This window comes from Mustela lutreola, chromosome 3 (genome assembly GCF_030435805.1).
Source record: "Mustela lutreola isolate mMusLut2 chromosome 3, mMusLut2.pri, whole genome shotgun sequence".
NCBI classification, from domain to species: Eukaryota; Metazoa; Chordata; class Mammalia; order Carnivora; family Mustelidae; genus Mustela; species Mustela lutreola.
In genome coordinates this window covers 160161727-160174867 of record NC_081292.1, presented here as the reverse complement: position 1 = coordinate 160174867, position 13141 = coordinate 160161727, and positions in this window count along the sequence as shown.

The window sequence follows — 13141 nt, the reverse complement described above, 5'->3', positions numbered from 1 at the left end:
CCCTTTACATCCTGTGACCTCTTATCAAAACCAATGTCTTTATAAGATAATTTCTAGACACACTGGTAGGGAGAACAATGGACTACCAAAGATCTTCTTGTCATAATCCTTGAAATCATGAATCTATCACCTTAAATGGCAAAATAGGTTTTAGAGATGTGATTAAGGACCTTGAGAAGAGATTGGCCTGGGTTAACTGGATTGGCTCAATGTAACCATTAGGAAGAGGGAGGCAGAAGAGTCAGAAAAGGAGATATGAAGACAAAAACAGAGATCAGAGAAAGAGGTATTTGAAGATATTATGCTATTGGCTAGGAAGATATGGGCAGGAGCCATGAACTAAGGAATATGGATGGCTTCTACAAGCTGGACAGGCAAGGGAATGGATTCTCCTGCAGAATTTCCATAGGAATGGAGCCTGCCGGCTACCTTGAGTGTGGCCTAGTGGAGCCCAGTTTGGATTTCTGACATTCAGAACTATAAGATAAATAATTTGTGTTGCTTTAGGCCACTATATTTGTGTTAATTTGTTACAGTAGTAGTAGGAAATTAATACAGAGATCTATCTGAAAGGAGCACATTTACTCACATGATGTAGACAGTTAACAAAGTTTCATGTGGGTCTTTTCCTTTTAACTCCAAAGAAAGACTTTCTATGTGACAATTTCAGGCATCAGTCTGCTGGGGAAGATATTTGGGGTTTCGGTACAGGCAGATGAGTGGTGAGTGGAGGTGAAGGGAAGAATTTTCTTGAAGACCTTCATAGTACTCAGGTTCCTACAAGTCTTATCAAGGATCACCAACTCAGTTGAGCTCAGTGCAAGTTTTGCATGTGAAATTCTTTTGAGTTATGAAGGACTTTTAAAAATTCTTGTACATATATATATGTGTGTGTGTGTGTGTGCATGCTATGTGTATGTATCTATATTTTGACATGAATGTGGATTCAGATAACTGCAGTGCATTTTTACATATCCAATTGCACTTATTTTTATTTTAAAAGTCAATATTTTGGATTTTGTATTGGCTCAGATAATTACTTCCAAGGAATTGTACATTTGTATACCTTTGAATTACCTCTTCCAAAAGGGAATTTTCCACATCTTGAATAAACAACATATGTTAAATGCGAGGGACTTGGGGGTGGAGGGGACACCCTTGGAAAGATGATAGGATATTTTCTGTTGGCTGATGGAATGACGAAATTGAATAGATGCTCAATCAAATGGAAGAAATAGAAGAGCTAGAGTATCACTTGACGTATGTGTTGTTTTCGATTTATCAAAACCCCTACTTTAGTCTGATGCATGTCTGATGCAAACACCAATGATCACTGGCCTTTGTTTTTGTTTTGTTTTTTTTTTTGTTTTTTTTGCTAATCATGGAGGAAAAAATGTTTAATAACTGTATTCTGCAGGCCTCCTAAAGCTTTAGGCTCCAAGAACAAGAGAATATCAAAGATATTATTGAAGCGTGATGAGAAAAGTGATCTCGTAGGAAACTGGGGATTTATAGATTCAAATTTGCATGTGTAATTGTTCCTGACGTGAATGAGACCTGTCTCTGTGACTGACTCCCCTAAGTAAATGCTCTGCTGCATTTCTCAGCATCTGAGCCTTCCTGGTGAGGTTCCAGGACTCCCTCAGCACATATTACTGTGATCCTCTCTGAATATTTCAAAGGCTGAAAAAGCAGGGCTGGCGACACATCAGGAAGAAGGTGGTGACATCTTGGTATCAAATAGCTCTGGGAATGATTACAGAGGACTGCCAGACAGCTTACCTTTGTAGAGCTTGTGAACATACACGATCCCGTTGGAATTTCACAGCAATGGCAGGATGCCAACAGGGCAGACAATACAGAACCTATTTTTTCTTTTTCTTTTTTTTTTTTTTTTAGCCTTAGGAGCAATGCCTCAAAGATATTTAATTACTTATCTCAGAATCACAGACTTAGTAAGTTGGAAAGCCAAGATTGGCACCTTGGACTGATGCTTTCCCCAAAGCTGAATGCAGCATGCCCTGCGTTTGTCTTTTTTCAAGAATGATCTACTGATGCCCTCAAGCCTGAACATCAGGAGTACTTTAAAAACAAACAAACAAACAAACAAACAAAAAACTGATGTCCGGGCCATGCCTGAGAAAACCTCAGTGTGGAATTTGGGACTCTGCATTTTAACTAAGTCCTCCAGGTAATGCTTTTATACACCATAGTCTGTGAAATTCTAGGCTTTTGGAATCTCGCGTTTGTCCAAGTGTCATCTGTGAAGCAGCATCAGACCAGCGTCACCTGAGAGATCTCAGGCCAAATCTCTGACCCACTGGATCAGGATCTGCATCATAAGAAGATTCTGAGTCACAGGCCCATTAATGTTTGAGAAGTATTAATATAAAATTGGCACCAAAGGCTAGTAAATGTTTTGTTAAAATCGAGGAAGACACAGTTGGGACTTAAAACGTTTGACTTTTGGTTTTCCCTGAATGAAGCCTGAGTCAGCTGATTCTCATTTCTAGGTCTGACATAAGAAGGGTGAGGACCTACTCGGTCTTTGACTCTCCGTGTCAGGCTAGCTTATGGAAAATGTTGCTCCACTATCCCTACTGCTAAAGCAGTGGGGCCCATCAGATATGAAAACCTGAGCTATCTTGTTATCTCTGCATGCAGTCTGCTACACAAAACTGAACCCTGAGATAATCCTGATTATCTGAAACTTGAGGAGGGAGATTTTGAGTAAATGGAAAATTCTGGAAAGAGAACCCCAGGGAGGAATTGAAGTTAGGAGCAATGCACGTTGCCTGCACCTCTCATTCCTAGACAACATCTGTTTTCCAAACTATCATAGTGCATAGAAGGCCATCCACTTAGGTTAAGATCCTTGTGGAATGTCTTCTGATAATTGGCACCTACCTTACAAAATCGGCAGCTCCTTATCCCTTTGGAGAATTTTGATATTGGTTCCAGGAAATCCAAGTGTTTTCATCTCAGGAAATTCCAGGGTTTAATATTGTTTGAGCAATTAGAAGTTCATGATGGAGAGAACACAGCAGCTTTCCTGAACTATTCCCTACATGGGATTTGTACATAATAGGTCACCTGTGAAAAGTTACATAAAGTTGTCATTAGACTCCTATGGTGTGATGTATTCTTGGCTGATGCTGAACAGATGAGTAAGATTTAAAGGGCCAGAGAAACAAACTGTGCCCCTCATAATTCTGTGCAGAGGTTGGGTAATTTTGACGAAAGCCCATTTTAATGTCCTGACAGAAGAGAAATATAAATGTATACAGAAAGAAACTGGTACAAATATGGAGCAGAAAGGGATTCTGAAAAAAAAAATTGTTTTATTAAGGAAATATATTGATTTATGTACTTATGTTAATGTTTTTATTTAAAAAAATCACAACTATTAGAGCTTCCCCAAATCTTAAGAGGACCAAGTGATTGTGTTTCCCAAAGGATTGGGAAATGTGTTTGATACTTAATTTCAAATAATTTGGTGCTTTGAGGCTGCTTTAAATTTAATCTTAAAGAACAGATACAGACATTGGGATGGATGAGGATATATTAAATCGACTCTGAGGGAAAGAATTCCTAACAAAGCAATCAGACTCCAGGACAGCCTTAGCACACCCTTGAAAAGCGAAAGCAGACACTATTAAACATTTAAAAGCTTACTTTGAAGGAATGTGGAATTGGTTAATATCATTTTAGTGAGGAGGAAAGGAGGAGACTGTGTTACATTATTTATCCCAGGATCTTTGAAGGCAGGTTTTTTTTTTCCCCCTTAATTTAGTGTTAATGAGCATTAAGTTCGCGTATCAGAGAGAGAATAATAAAACCCTTAAATGTCAACCCGACAGAGGTCTTTATTTTTCTACCTGCAACTGTGAGGCAGGGAAGATAATTTGTGATGTGAAAACTAGAAAAATTACATGAAAATATATAAGGGAGAAACTGGAAGAGGCATGAAATTGCAAGATATTTGAAGAAGAAAGGATGTTCCCTGCATATTCAGCACACACTAGTGAGGGAAAATAATACTCCTTTAAAGAAGTGACAGCATGGAATTAGAAATTTGGAGTAAAAATTGGGAAATGTAGCCCTTCTATTTGTCTTTGAAGTGACAAATGTGAACATTTAGGCAGTAACTTTATCATAATCTATAATGATAAGCTGATCGATGGCTTGGACCACGAGAGTTCTGTCCTGCACATGACACTAAATAGAAATGAAGGTAAATAATGAAGGGCTATTTAGGGTGCTGCTAAAGGACTTAAATCATTGTAGTGCAGTTGCTGAGGCTAACAGTAGTAAATGTGTGTGGAGTTCAGGGCAGAGTAAAATGTTCCTTTCAGAGGCAGCAGGAGCAGCTGTGACCAAATGAGAGTGTCACAATGTGCCAGCTACAGAGAGGTTTGAGCTAGAAAAATCCTTCCAACTGAGTGATTCAACAAATTCAACAGAGAGTGAAAAAGACCAGAATACACACCTGGGCATACAGGAATTCTCAGAGAGACTGGCGTGCAGCTAACCCAGGCTGGTTCAGAACGTAGAACTGAGGAGGAGGTTGGAATACATTCAAACAAACAAGCAGGTTAGCTCAGAGAGTTAATATGCCTTCCTCTTTCCCCTGGGCCAGGCTTTTGTTACAGCTGCTTCTGATGTTGTTATTGTGGTTATTCTTGAGTCATCTCTACTATGTGTCCTACATCGGATTCCTTTTTTTTTACTTTCTTGAAACTTAGATGGTCTGGAGCTTTAAGCTACAGAGCATAAAAGAATCGAGCGTACAACCAAAGTGCACTTGGCAGAGGAGCAAGCAGATCATTGGCGATGCAAGGCAGACAGACATATCTGCAAGCTTTCTGGCCCCCTGTGGGATGGGACCTAGGACCCGCCCTTGAGGCTTTCTGAAGCTCAGACCTTCTGTCATCAGGACGGATATGCTAACATTAAAAATTCAATCCTTGAGGACTTTCCTAGGTTTTGCAGTTTCTCATTTGCAGGTAAAAACTGCAGAGTAACGAGGGTGGTGATCGTCTGTGTCATTGTGAGGTTAATCTTTAGCAAGAGGTGAAAGAGCTATTTGTTTTATCACTGATAGGCAATAGGGAGCCAGAAGTTATTTCATTAACTTAGCTTAGAGCAATGGACCCATGGGTTGCTACATGGATTTAAGGAAAGGCTTCAAGAGAGCTACTATTGGGGCGCCTGTCTGGCTCAGTGGGTTAAAGCCTCTGCCTTTAACTCAGGTCATGATCCCAGGGTCCTGGGATGGAGCCCCCCATCAGGCTCTCTGCTTGGCAGGGAGCCTGCTTCCTGCCTCCCCACCCCCCGACCCCACCCGCCACCACCTGACTCTCTGCCTGTGATCTCTGTCTGTTAAATAAGTAAATAAATAAAATCTTAAAAAAAAAAAAAAAAAGCTAATACCTTCATTCCTGTTTTTCTTTTCCTACTTTCTCTTTTTCTCCTTCCCTGTCTTCCTTTTTTTTTTTTTTTTTTTTTTTTTTTTTGAGGGCTTTACTGAAAAAGCTGTGCTGCTCACATACAGAAAGGTGAATTGTGAAGAACATGTTATGAGCACGTAAAACATCTCCGCTCTGCTCTGCTCAGCTCTGTTTGCTGGGAAAAGCATGTTTAAAAAGGCTCTTTCTCCTGGCAGCTCCAGTGTGTTCCTCTGGCTGATGAGAAGATCTGATAGAAAATTCTCTGTCAGAGGCACTTCAGTGACTCAGTCCGTGAAGTGTCTGCCTTCAGGTCATGATCCCAGCGTCTTGAGATCAACAACCGTGTCTGGCTTCCTAATCAGCGGGGAGTCTCCTTCTCCCTCTACCCCTCCCCCCTGCTCATGCTCCACCTCTCTCTCTTTCTCTCTTCCAAATAAATAAATGAAATCTTTAAAAAAAAGAAAGAACATTCACTGTCAGCTGTTTGTGATTTATTGTATGGCTCCTACCCTATACATGAATGCATGTGCAAAGAAGAGGTTAGAGAGAACACAGAAGAGGGCCATGCTTAACCAAACCCAAGGAGTAACTAATGGAAGCCTTTCAAGCATCTAACACTTAGAAGAAGGAGACAATTTGGGATTATTAGAGGGCCCTCTAATATTCTTCACACTATTCTGTTTCCATGTGAGGCTAACATGACTTGTGTTTATCAAGAAGTCTGTGTGTAATAAGGAGGTGAGGAGGATACTTTATTAAAATCACAGTCCTATTCTCATCTTAGCATAGATCTTTTCCTATAATCTAGCAGTCTTCTGGGGGACCATTTTATTCTCAACCCTCAAAGGCAAACTGAATTTGAGGTACAAACACAAGATGTCTTTGAAAACAAATCTATTCCCCATCCCATATAAAAAAGTAATGTAATACAAAGCCCAATAATATAATTTCTAATAAAATATTTTTAATTGTAAGTGCTAGAGTTTTTTTTTTCTTTTTCTTTTTCTTTTTTTAAAGATTTTATTTGTGAGAGAGCACAAGCAGAGGGAGCAGCAGAGGGAGAAGCAGGCTCCCTGCTGAGCAAGGAGCCTGATGCAGGATTTGATCTAGGGATGCTTGGATCATGACCTGAGCCAAAGGCAGACACTTAACTGACTGAGCCACCCAGGCATCCCTTGAGTTATTTTCTTTAGCTCAAGTGTATGAGGCTATATCATACCATAAAGAATATTGATGGGAGAAAATTTGGGGAAGTTGATGTATTCTAAGAACAAGGAAATAATTTGTTGGGAAATTATTTTTAGTGTTTAAGAGCATGGTAATCTTTGTTATTCCTTTTAAGAAATCGGAATTAGGTGCTATCAAGAAACAGTATACTTGAATTTAGTAATTTATGGGAATTTGATAAAGGAACCAGTTTTAAAAGCGTGGTTGGGTTTTAGGGAAATCAGCAAGGGATACTGCAGTACCAAAAGGCTAGCAAGAATGGGCAAGGAAGAAACCAGAAAGAGTAACTGCATTGGCAGGGCTATCTCATAGGCCAAATCATGGCGACCTGGTAGGAGAGAGCTGGAAAAATAAAAATGTTGGCAAACCTCCCTCTCTTCCCACCCACCTGTTTCCTGTCTCTAACTTTTCTTTGACAAAAAACAAACACACACACACAAAAAAACCCCCACACAAAATGAAACAACCAACCAAAAATAAGCCAAAATGCAAGGAGCTTGTGGAGAAAATCAATACAGATTAGCCCATTGAAGCACAGAGCATGGTGGGAAAGGGTAGGGAGTGGATCTGGAGAGCCAAGTAGAAGACATCCAACACAACTGTCATTAGCACTTTATTAAATTTAATTCAACACTTTTCAGTGTTTACATTTGAATTGTTCATTTTCCCATCATCAGATTAGTTTCACTATAGTATTTCCATCATCTGTCCATTGGGAGCTTTCCCTAAGTTTTCAGATGATTTCTGTTCTCATTTTGTCCTTAACGATATCACAAGATTATTTTTATTAACATATAATGTATTATTTGCGACTGGGGTAAAGGTCTGTGAATCATCAGGCTTACACATTTCACAGCACTTACCATAAAACATATCCTCCCCAATGTCCATAACCCAGACACCCTATCCCTAACCCTCTTACCCCTTAGAAACCCTCAGTTTGTTTTGTGAGATGAAGAGTCTCTTATAGTTTGTCTCCCTTCTGATCCCATCTTGTTTTGTGTTTCTCCTTCCCTACCCCCCACAACCCTCGCCCTGTCTCCCAAATTTCTCATATCAGAGGGATCATATGATAATTACCTTTCTTTGGTTGACTTATTTCACTCAGCGTAATACCCTCTAGTTCTGACCACGTCGTTGCAAATGGCAGGATTTCATTTCTTTTGATGGCTGCATAGTATTCCATTGTATATATATTCCATTCCACATCTTCTTTATCCATTTGTCTGTTGATGGGCATCTAAGTTCTTGCCATAATTTGACTATTGTGGACATTGCTGCTATAAACATTTGGGTGCATGTGCCCCTGCAGATCACTATATTTGTATCTTTAGGGTAAATGCCCAGTAGTGTGATTGCTAGGCCATAGAGTAGAGTGGCTGCACCAGCTTGCATTCCTACCAACAGTTTAGGGGAGTTCCCTTTTCTCTACTTCTCGCCAACATCTGTTGTTTCCTGACTTGTTAATTTTAACCATTCTGACTGATGTGACATGGTGTCTCATTGTGGCTTTGATTTGTATTTCCCTGATGCTGAGTATCACAAGATTTTTATTGCTTCTCTCCAACTAGCATGATCCCATGGTGATGAGTGCAGTCATGATTGCTACTGGTAGATCTCAAATTGGGACAGTATTCTGACAGATATTCTTAGATTCCACAGCTTTCTAGAAATTGGGAGGACTATGTTCCATGAAATGTGTAATGATTTCTCAGATTGCATTTATTGAGATTTTATATCCAGAAAATGAAGTTGATTAGTTGTTAAGGAAAGGTAAGTAGAAGAAGCATTAATTCAAATTGTACTTTAGTTTGGACTCCCTAGTGATGCAAAAAGAGTTGACATTGGCAAGTTCCCAGCTTTGCCCTCCCTCTCTAGAATCCTGTGTCCATAAGTCCAGTTTTGCTCTTCTCTCTCCTCTTCTAGAGAGAGTGCTTTTAATTGGTAAGAGATGTTAAATCTAGTTACTTCAGACAGTGATGGATTATAAGAGGGTAGAAAAGAAGAAAATACTTGCTTGGGGCTGGAAATGGAGGGGAAAGATGGGAGAACTAGGATGAAATTGTCTGAAATATCTAGAATATAAAGGAAACAGGAAGGAGAGCAAAGGGCATTCCTGAGGATTGTATATTTAGAGCTTCATCATTGTTCCTGTAAGCAAATATTTTGATCTTCTATTAAAATCTCATTGGTTGCTGATTGTAATTCCTCAAACCATGCCACTCCTTGACTTAAGACTATGTAGATACCAAATGTATTTTAAAAAATATTCTTTTGGAGGATATTAGGATTTTAGACTTTACATAAACACATGATTATACTTTAAATCAATTTTTCTCTCTGTACAAGAGTTTAGAAAGACTATTGTAATTGCCAAACTGTTGAAACACTTGTGGACAGAGGGTGTTGGTAGAAAGGGATATCATGCCTGCACTGATGGTTATTGAAATAGTAAAATCATGAAGGCCACACTGAATTAATTACAAAATTTTAAAACAACAAAACCTCTGAAAATTCACTTAGGAATTAGCTGTTCTGGAGTCAAAAAATAGCCAGTATTCTTTGAAGAGCCGGTCAGGTCTGACACTAAAGTATTATATGAACACAAAGTTATGAAAACTGAAGTCTCTAGGGAGAGTGACTCACTGCTCAGAATGACTGTATGTTAGGCTGAACCATTACTCGTAATCAGTTGCCACAATTATTAGTAAATATTTGTGAGCAGAAGAATACTGTTCTATCTTTGTGTCCAGATGAGAACAAAGGCATGCCATTTGCTTAGAGATAGTATGAGAAATAGATACTTAAAGGCATCCAAATCAGCTTCATCTGAGACCAATTTGCAGAAGTTAAGAACTGGAGTGTGTCTCCACTAAGCCTGCAAATTTCATCTATAGATAAACTCAATTGAGCTAAGGTAGAAAAAGAGGCAGATTTATTAATTATCAAGGAAACAGAATGAAATTCAAAGTGGAGGTTCTAGGGCAAATGTGAGAAGCCAAAAGTTACCAAAGTGTTCCCGTGTTCCTAAAAGTGAACACTTGAACTGAAATCCCATTGGGTGGGTGAGGAGATCCACTCATTATAGGGTGTTCCTCAGCCAGGGACATAAAAATTAGGTCCACCAATATACTGCCATCAAGGCAAAAGCATCTTTACTATGACTTGTGGCACAAGTGGATATCTAGTGGCTAACTACTCCCATGCAATCTTTCCTCCCTATAACAAAGGCAAAGTCTTGGAGAGGGAAGTATTAAATGTTTGAGACTCATGTTGGTTTCCTGGGGAGTCACCCATTTCCCAGCTTCCCAAAGCGTGGCTGTACATAAATAATTAACAGGGGCATGGCCACAGGTTTCACTCACCTCTCCTCCACCCCACCAATAGTAATCCTATTGTTTCCAAAGCAATTTTCCTCTTTCCTTTCCTCTCCAAAAAAGGAAGGATTCTTCCTTGAGCAACTGATAATAAAAGGATTCGCAGGGAGAGGGCTAGAAGCTGAAGGCACAGGAGAGAAAGTCAAATAAAGTAGCTGAGTGGAGGGACATGGGCCAGATGGAGACAAACTGTAAAATATATTTTCTGAAGATTTTGTAATCTCACTTACTATTTTAGAAAAATGCAATTGAATATTTTGGGGTAATTCAACCTTTTACTTTGATCCCATCAGTCAAAAATATGTGGCTTAGAAGTAGCCAGGGAGAGTAGGAGGGCAAAAGGCCCACCAAGTTGCCTCTCAAGGACTTCACCTGTAAGTGCTGGTATGTTGTGGTCTTTTCTGGTTTGCAGATTGTCCATCCTCAGCAGTATTCTGTGACAGACCTCATGGGTTCTGGTTTTGTAACATTTACAGTAGGAACAACAAAAACACTGCAGGCAAAATTGTCTTTGGTGGCCTCCATCTCATTTTTTGTACCTGTTCCTCTTAGTTTCTTGGGCCTCTCTACTCAAACTTCTTAGATTTCTACACCTCATATTCTGCTTCCTCTTTCTGATTTTAAAACCTGTACCCTGTGTTATTTGGGGGATGTTATTTCCTTTCTTAAGACTTCAGAGTTTTTGATTTGTAAAATGAGGATTCTAATCTCTAACCTGTAATTCATTGTGTTGCTAATGAGGATTAAATGAGATAATGAATGAGAACTTGTTTTGGATTGTAAAGGGCTCCAGAAATGTAATTAGGATGGAATTGTTTACAGGCTGGCTGTAAACCCCCACTAGACCTTAGAGTATGAGGAATTTTCACAAGTGCAATTTCCTGGACTTCTCTGCCTGGAGATTCTGGTCCAGTTCATGTGGAATCTTGGCATCAGACTATTTTAGAAGTCTCCTGTGTTTTGAACCCTCTTACACCATTGGTAGGAATGCAAGTTGGTGCAGCCACTTTGGAAAACAGTGTGAAGATTCCTTAAAAAATTAAAAATAGAGCTACCCTAAGACCCTGCAATTGCACTACTGGGTATTCACCTCAAAGATACAGATGTAGTGGAAAGAAGGGCCATATGGACCCCAATGTTCATAGCAGCAATGGCCACAGTCGCCAAACTGTGGAAAGAGCCCAGATGGCCTTCAACAGACGAATGGATAAAGAAGATATGGTCCATTTATACAATGGAATATAATGCCTCCCTCAGAAAGGATGAATACCCAACATTTGTATCAACATGGATGGGACTGGAGGAGATTATGCTGAGTGAAATAAGTCAAGCAGAAAAAGTCAATTATCATATGGTTTCACTTACTTGTGGAACATAAGGAATAACATGGAGTCCTCCATGTCAGGAGAAGGAAAAGGGAAGTGAATAGGGGGTAAATTGGAGGGCAAGATGAAGCATGAGAGACTGTGGACTTTGAGAAACAAACTGAGGATTTTGGAAGGGAGGCGGGTGGGGGGATGGATTAGTCTGGTGGCAGTTATTAAGGAGGGCACGTATTGGATGGAGCACTGAGTATGGTGTGTAAACAATGAATCTTGGCACACGGAAAAAATAAAATGAAAAAAAGTTTCCCGTGTTTCTACTGAGCAGCCATTGTTGACCACTGGTTTATTCCTGAGAGTTCATTACTTCCTCGTGGTAGGTTTTCGTTTCTGTACTCTAGGTCTTATTCTAAATTATGAAATTAGGGACTTCGTTTACTCTTGAAGGAATTTCAGCTTCCAGGAAGATATTTGCTAGATTACCCTCAATGAATTTTTCAAAAAGATTTTATTTATTTATTTGAGAGAGAGAGTGCAATCAAGGGGAATGCCAGAGGGAGAAGCAGGCTTCCTGCTGAGCAGGAAGCCCAAGGTGGGGTTCCTGGATCCTGAGGTGGGGCTCTTCAATCCCGGAACCCTGAGATCATGACCTGAGCCAATGGCAGACATTTAATGAAATGAGCCACCCAGGCACCCCCTTCATATAATTTTTGATATCTCCCATAGGATTGTCTTTTCCTTCCACCCGTGAGGACCAACCTTGAAATTGTCATAGAAGTCATAATTAGGAAATGAAATGAGCAGATTACCAAATGAGGCACATACTAGGAAGGACTAATGTGTGGGATATTTTAAGTCTCAGAATCCTAAACAGCAATAGTCTGTGATAAGGGCTATCTTTATGACCCAGAGCTTTTAGAATATTCTGGTAACACATTTTCCTCCAATAGTCCCCTTTTCTATTTTGCCCACTCTCCCCAGCAAAGACAGATTGTTACCTGTGTCCTTTGTTGTGTGAAAACACTCTAGCCATTGGAACATCTTGGTTGGAATTTATCATTGCAGTCATAAGCAACTGTTTTGACAAGAGGTTAATTAACTTTAGCTAATTTTTCTTCTGCCAGAATGTATGTAGCATAAATTACTCATGTGTAATACAATATTTGATTAATTTACATATAGCCACATCTGTGTATATATATTTAGAATTTTATTTTCAATGTTAATCACATGACAGCTGGCATCAATTTTCCAATTACTTTTGTCAAACATTTGTATGCTTTATTAGCACATTTATATTGTTCTTTGATAAAAAATATTCCTGTCTTTTAAACTGAATTTTTACATGGTGATCATCTGCTTGTCTCCCTGATGATTAAGACAAGTCTGAAAATTTCCAACAGACTTCAAAGCAGTTACTCTAATCATCACCAGCCATCACCATACCTGCAATTGTTGTGCTGCTATTTTCTTAAAATGATATAATAGTGATACTTTGAAGAATAAAAATAGGAATTATTAAGCATTGCAGAATGGTCTGCCTTCATAGAAAGTAATAGAGAAGTAATTCTGTATGTCAATGGCGTTGATTGTACAGTAGAGAAATTTGGCTTTGAAGCATTTATGTATGCCTTGACCTAAGATAAGCTGAAATATAAAGTGTAAACTAACACATCGATAAACCATGAACAACTATCTAAATGATGAAAATGATTTACCATAGAGGTCTTTTCAATTAGTTCTGAAACTGTTAGGCTCATACATT